The sequence below is a fragment of the Thermobia domestica genome, chromosome 7 (genome assembly GCF_964235325.1).
Source record: "Thermobia domestica chromosome 7, izTheDome1.hap1.1, whole genome shotgun sequence".
Taxonomy (NCBI): domain Eukaryota; kingdom Metazoa; phylum Arthropoda; class Insecta; order Zygentoma; family Lepismatidae; genus Thermobia; species Thermobia domestica.
Window position 1 is genome coordinate 180,203,126 of NC_137460.1, and position 7,680 is coordinate 180,210,805.

General features: G+C 39.4%; 1 protein-coding gene across 1 annotated transcript in view; it reads right to left on the reverse strand.

Moving 5' to 3' along the window:
• The window catches only part of LOC145690593 (uncharacterized), a 516,851-nt gene extending 513,636 nt beyond the window's left edge, over nucleotides 1–3,215 (reverse strand). The window contains exon 1 of the mRNA XM_081765636.1: nucleotides 3,019–3,215. The gene's annotated coding sequence lies outside the window, so the exon portion shown is untranslated. The remainder of the gene's footprint in view (nucleotides 1–3,018) is intronic.
• Nucleotides 3,216–7,680: the final 4,465 nt, after the last annotated feature.

Sequence of the window (7,680 nt, forward strand, 5' to 3'; positions counted from 1 at the left end):
CTAATGTGTCCTCTTGCTGGCAGTGCTCGCACAAGGCATCTGGGGCTCGATGAATCTCACAGAGACGCGCAAGTGTGGGGAGAAGTTGGTGTATTACCTGGAACCAAGAACATACATGTACTCAGGTATAACAAGGGTTCAATATATTAGACCACATTTGCGGCCAACCTATTTGTGGATACAGCTGTATCGCTCGCAAAATAGTGGTAGAGTAAGAGTTCTCGGTGAGGGTTCTATATAACGAGCACGAATTGTGTTTTTGAGGGTGGAGGAACACCCCGGAATAATTCCAATATCGGATAAAAGTCTTGATATATGCCGGACAATGATCGACGAATTAAATAAAAGGGGGGTTTTGCGGTTGACCATAATTCTTCCAAAAACAACTTACCCAATGATTAGTAATAGAACTGTGAGATGAGAGCGCTGCATAGATGTCAGCCATGAAGAATGTTTGGCATTTGATACGAACATTGACTAAGCCTAACCCACCAGCGGAACCGGGCAAATAAAGGTCTGTACGGGGAGTACGAATATATAAACCGCGCCAACTATGCCAAAGTAATAAGGATTCAAATCGTTTAGCATAAATTTTTGGGAAAGGAAAAACACGCGCTCTGTACCACAACTTAGACACAACAAAGATATTGATAAAATGAAAACGGTGAAGTAAATGGAGCCAACGGAAACGTTGGGAGTAGAACAACTTACGAAATTGCGTTAAAAGGGGAGCCCAGACTTCATTGTTGGGAGTTGGGTTAGACGTAAATTGGATGCCTAAAATAGGGAAGTGACATGCGGTAAGGCCGGAGAAACCAAGGGGTCCGAAGGTAGCTGGAAACCATTAAAAAGCAACACCTGAGTTTTCCTGTTGTTATACTGCAAACCCGAGCATCGGCTAAAACGGGTCAGTACAGGAAACACGCCCTGTAGGGAGACAGGACGAACTCCGGTTATGGTCAAATCGTCGGCATACCCAAAAATGTTTTGACTGGGGAACAGGGAGGATCCATTCGAGGACAACATTGCCAAACAATGTAGAAGCGGGTCTAAAACCAAAGCAAAAAGAACGGTGCTAAGGCAGCACCCCTGGCGCAGTTCGCGTCGTAAAGAAATATTTGTGGATAGATGTCCATTTATTTGCAAACGGAACTGAGCCTTATCATATAGATTAAGAATTACCTGTCAAAAAACAGAAGGAAAACCACAAGAATCAAGCGTCAGATGAAGAATCTGATGGTGTATAGAATCATAAACTTTGGCTATATCCACGGCGAGTGCGCCAGTGAGAACGTTACGAAGATGATAATACGCAAATAGATCTCGCAGGGAGTGAAGCGTGTATTGCAGATTATACGAGTCATGTATCGCAGCTTGATACGCGCTAATGTATTTCTGAAGAATAGGACGGAGTCTGGCAGCAAGAACTTTCGTAAATAATTTAAGGTCCACTGGTAATAACGACAGCGGCCGATAATCAGTCGCAACTTGCGCAGTGGAGGAGTTCGGAATGAGTACCACAATGGCTGTATTTTCAAAAAAGGGGTCCCCAGATAACCATGCGTTAAACAGGGAAACTAATGTGTTGGTTAGAAAAGACCAATAACGTTTATAAAAAGCAAAGCTCAGACCGTCAAGCCCAGGGGAGCTACGGCCTTTGGTTCGTCGAAGAACAGAAAAAATTTCATTCACAGTGATGGGACGTATTAAGTCTTGACATTCAATTTCTGTCAACTTGGGAGGCAGAGCAGACAAGAATTCAGGGGCGAGAGACAGATCCGGAGTCTGCGAACACGTAAAGGCTGTATAATGCCTGGTGAATTCTTGTAGTATTTGTAACGAGTCAGAAACCGCCGTTAGAAGTGATTCAATGTACGTTGCATTCCTCTTCTGAAACAGGAGGTCAACTTGATATATGGAGGCAGTTTCCTCCGGAAAACAGATAAAAATCCTCCGAAAAATAGGCTTGTATTGATGCTTGTGAATCTATTTGACGCAACCGACTTTTAAGTTCCTGAATTCTGATCCTGTTAACCAAGGACGGGGGGCAACCCATAACTCGCTAAGAGCTCGATAGAAAAATTTGCATAACGTATGGTCTTGTTGTCGTGCCAATTTACCGCGCCATTGGAAAAAACTACGGATTTTAGGTTTACCATATAAATGCCACCATGTATCAACATTGGGGAAATGTCGTTGCATCTTACACCAATACTCAAAGCGTGTCGTAAATTCGTCTATCACTTCCTCACGAAACAAAACAGCGTTATTAATCTTCCAATACGATGGGCCTCGTCCAGCGGGAAGAGAAAAAGGAAGCTTGAAAGCTACTTCAACCGCAGCATGATTTGACAAAGGGGGCAAGGGGGTTAAAATGTGAAGCATTGCCTTGGATAAAGAATCTGTGACGTATACCCTATCGAGTCTGCTCCGAGTGGTCGCACAACTATGTCATCACATGCGGAGAATTAGAGACGATAAGAGCATCATATAGCTTCATGGCACGCACAAGCTCAACTAGTGAAGGGCAGGGGAAAGGGGAGGGAATCTCTGGGATCTATCACCGCATTAAAGTCACCCACTATTATATATTAATTGACACCGGGGGATCAAAGACGGTATGGTTGTTGCAAAAACTCATCCCTCTTTCTAGTTTTTAAGAAATCCAGAGTAAGCGTACAATAAGATAATACAAATACCTGAGATATAACATCTGATTGCTCTACCGTCAGGTGAGCATGACACGGTCATAAACTAAACCTTTTCTCACAAGTATTGCTACACCAGTCGTAGCTTCACAATTGATAATTGCATTATACTCACTGAGAGAATCGAAAGAATAAAAAGTCAATTCAGTGAGACAACATACGTCAGGACGTCGACGCTCTATAAACTGCTTTAGTAACGCTAAATTTTGTGCTGAACTGATCCTATTAATATTAAGAGTTATAAGGGTAAAAGCATTTAACATGGGCATGCTCTGAGTCACTATGAAAAAATACAAATAACAGTACTTACTTGAAAAATCCTTAGAGGTATGGGAAGAAATGACCACATTAAATCTTATAATCTGGCCCATTTCTAAAAATCTAACAAGAAAAAAGAAATGAAAAAGAAAACCACACATAACATGCGAGGTAATTCAACGCATAAACAGTTTTTATCCCGTATCGTGAAAAGGAGACAATCTATTAAGACTCACTACAGTTCAGAGATAGCTCATTCATGCGATAACTTGTCACGTGAACTTGACTGTCTCGATCTTTGTGAAGCACACTGGGAAGCAGTTTGTTCATTCTTTTCATTTGCTGACCTTGAAACTCTGCGACGTTCTTGTTGCGATAGAGAGTCAGACTCCTCAGAACAACACTCTGTGATAAAGTAGGAAGAATAAAAGTTTCAGAACCATTAGTATTAGACTCTGCCGAAATCGTTTGATGTGAAAACTGCACCGTCATCTTCGGAACTTCCAGTGGCGTATCGGGAGGTTCCTTCAGGGGCGCAAGTAGTGCTCTCAACGGGTCGGGTCGGATTGAAGACCGACCCGACCCGACCCGTGACCCGAATTGACTCACCCGATAACCCGACCCGAGCTGACCCGGTTGACCCGACCCGACAACCCGACCCGAATAATCCGACCCGACAACCCCACCCGAGCTGACCCGATTGACCCGACCCGAAAACCCGACCCGAGCTGACCCGATTGACCAGACCCGACAACCCGACCCGAATAACCCGACTCGACAACCAGACCCGAGCTGACCCGACTGACCCGACCCGACAACCCGACCCGAGTAGCCTGACCCGACAACCCGACCCGAACTGACCCGACCCGACAACCCGACCCGTTTGAGAGCACTATGGTCACGACACTGGATGAACGCCAAAATGCACTCACATTGGGAAACTAGTTTTAAAAGCATAATTTTAGAAAATAAAGCATAAAGCATAATTTAAAATATATAGCACAATTCTTGGAAAATTCTCTTTCACTGAAAGTTTAACATACTGTGTTAATATTTTTTTAAAGCCAATATTTACAATGCAAAATCATTGAGAACATAACAATGCAACAATGAAAAGCTTATTTTCATTTCTGTAAACTTTTCGGTGTAATCCTTTGATGTGCAGAAAAGAAAGTAAAAGAAGAAATTTTTCCGCCAACAATGAATAGTATGCAAGAACTCCATACTATATTGTTACAGTGACGACGCCAGCTTTAAGTTCTAAGGGGGGCAAAGGAGGGGCAGATACATTTTCGGGGGCGGCTATTTTCCATACCAAAAATGACATATTTATTACGTTTGACTTATTTTACATTACATTGTGTACTTTGTTGCTGTTTTTATGTTAGATCTATATGATTATAAATTAAACTTATTTCAAATAAAATTTGTAACTAACAAATAAGCAACGTCTGCACATGAAATATTTTTCAATGAAACTTTTGAAGCCTAAACATAAATTGAATTACTTTCGCGTATGCTACAAGTAACACATTCGTCTATATGCTACGTATCTCTCGCTCTCTCCCTCCCTCTCTCTCTCTCTCTCTCTCTCTCTATATATATATATATATATATATATATATATATATATATATATATATATATATATATATATATATATATGTAGAGAGAGAGCCAGAGAGAGAATTTACGAGGAGCTGCTGAAAATGTCGTAATCCAATCCAGAAGGAGTGTAGGTACTAGGTAGAAAAATGAAACCGTAGTTTAGAAAAACATATCTCTGTATGTACAAATATAAATTTTCTTATTAATAATGAAATTCTTATTGTTTCTCAGGCCTCTGAAGTGATTATGTGTGCCCAAACAGATAATTTCACGAACATCCAGATCTTTACTGTTATAACATTTTTGTTCCACCAAGGAAAGTCACCGAAGTAAATTAATTAGGAAATCAGTGAAACACCACGGGACTCTCCTCCATTATATATAGTGGTGAAGAAGTAAGTGGCTTAGTATAAACGTAGCAATTTCTCAACAAATTATGCTTTACATCCAGGATGATTAAAAGCAATGACTCTTCCTGGAATCATGGATGCAATTTGTGACATTATTCTTGAAAATTGCAGCATTTCAGCCAATGGTGGATATAGCCCGGCGCCAGAGGGCCTAGGCCACCCCAGTTTTTGTGTGACAAAAATAATTTAAGCTATTTATATTTTATTATAGTCTGAGGTCTGCACCCCGCTTTCTCAGTTTTTACCTTCTCAGCAAAACTTGTGTCAGGGATTCTGGGCATTCTTTGGAACTCGTCGGTAGCATAATTCAGAATGGCTTGGGTATGCGCAAGTTCTCGGCATAATGGGTTCCCAAAATATATGTCAGGAGAATAAAAGGGTAACAGCATTAAGAGAAGTATTCTTCCAATTTGACCGTAATGCTGATCAATTTCGCTGACGAATAGTAACCATAGATGAGATATGGTTGTACCACTATGATCCTGAATCGGATCAACAGTCAATGGAGTAGTAGCACTCATTTCTCCATCGCCCCAAGAAGTTCAAGACACAGAAGTAGGTTGAGAAACTGTTTGGAACATTCTTCTGGTATAAGTATGGAGTGGTAGACTACCTCCTCAATGGTCAGATATTTAATCCAGAATCTCTACATTACTTACAAAACTGAAAGAAAAATTCAAAGTTCAACGCTGCGGAAAATGAAAAGAAAGGAATTCTGTTCCTTCAGGAGAATACACCTGTCCATCAAGCCCCTGCGAACATAACTGACATTGCATAATCTAGGATTTCAATGTCTAGATCATCGTTCTTATTCCGCAGATTTAGCTCCGTCTAACTATTACGTGTACTTATTTCCCAAACTTAAATAACACTTGAAAGACGCCATTTTAGATCTGATAGGGGTAGTGCTACGAACAGTGGTGCGAGGAAATCTAGATTTTTTAAACTTTTCTGCAAAATCTGGAGCACTGTACAAGGTAGTATATTGACTTTCGGGGGAAGAGAAGAAGAAGTAAAACTTCACCAATCCACATGCACTCCTTCTGGGTTGGGCTACGAATTTTTCAGCAGTTCCTAGTCAATATGGTAGACGTCACGTGAGTACTTTGAAACAAAATAAGTAAAGGAGCACTAGTATAAACCAATTACTAACTAAAGATCAGCACTCTGACAATACATTTTATTGGGAATCAATTTCATTCAATAATTTTATTATTATCATTTGCAGGAAGGGAAAACACAACTCTTTTTATCTCCTTCAAAAAATTAAGCCCTAGTAGTTGCAAACTAAGCTGTTATAAGCACATCCTCTGAATATTGGAAGCCGAGAATAATGTTTCAGAAAAAAGAAGTTTTAAATAAAACAAAATATGAAACTGAAAACTTCAAACCTGGACAAATACAAACAAGTTACGTAACTGGTTTTACCTTTCTTTTGTTTCCAGTCGAAGTTGATCCAATGAGAAGAAAACAAGTCGACCAAATCTACTATTGTTCGCTAGGCACAATTATTAAAAATCATAAGAAAGAAGTATAACTAAAATTTACCTCAAAAGGGGCTAAATTAGAAAACAGAAATATGCGTGCATACCCAGACGCTCAAAGAAGAAAGCTTGAGGATTAATCTGCCACATAGTAAATTCATGGAAAGTAGACTACAATTTGTCAATGAGAACAATTAAGTTGTATGAAGACGAGAAGAAAACGAAAGCTGATTGCTTAACGAATTTCGTTTATCTTCTTTGTGTCTACAAAAACGCATTCCTAGAAACCTACATGCTAGGTATCATCTCTGTGATTATATCAGTTTCTAGTGCTACATGTGAAAGGTCATTCTCTTCTTTGAAAAGATTAAAGACTTGTATACGCAAGTCAATGACTCATGATAGGTTGAAAAACTTAGTGTTACTTTATATTGAGAAGATAATTGCTAAATCGTTAGATCTTTAACAAGTTGTGGATATGTTTGCTGCTGCCCACACGAATAGAAAGATCCTCTTCAAGTAGAGGCATGAACCTATAAGTTATTTTCTTTACCTGTAAAAGTGTATTTGCTTCCACTTAAGTCAACCAGCTACACATATTTTAAACGCCATGATTAAATAACTATTTACTTATATTAGAAATCAATTACATTAATGAATCCTAGTTGTTTGAGGTACTAAATTCTTATATTTTCACTGTTTTCCAAAGAGTAAAATCATGAACAATAAAGATAGAAACATTCACCTTGAATACACACAAACACACACACAAACACACACACACACACACACACACACACACACACACACATATATATATATATATATATATATATATATATATATATATATATATATATGGAAGATGTCCCCCTCAAAATCCTCTTGGGCCCTTCATTGGCCCCCCCTGAAAAATGCTCTAGCTACGCTACTGGACACCATGCACCAGAGATGAATTCTCTACCACTGAGCCACCGCGGCCCTGCTTGGGCTTGGTCGTCCATATCCAATCTCTCTTTTGGCGTTGCTTAAACAACTTCTAGTTTTGTTCTAAGTCCAGACTCCATATTGGCGTAGATATTAATATTACAGTCGATTAGTAAAATCAATCTTCCACATTTAAAAATTAAAGTACACACAAGTAGAAAAATAAGCATTTATCATAAAAACACTAGCTGCAAGTGTTCAAAATAGATTTATGGTTTCTATAAA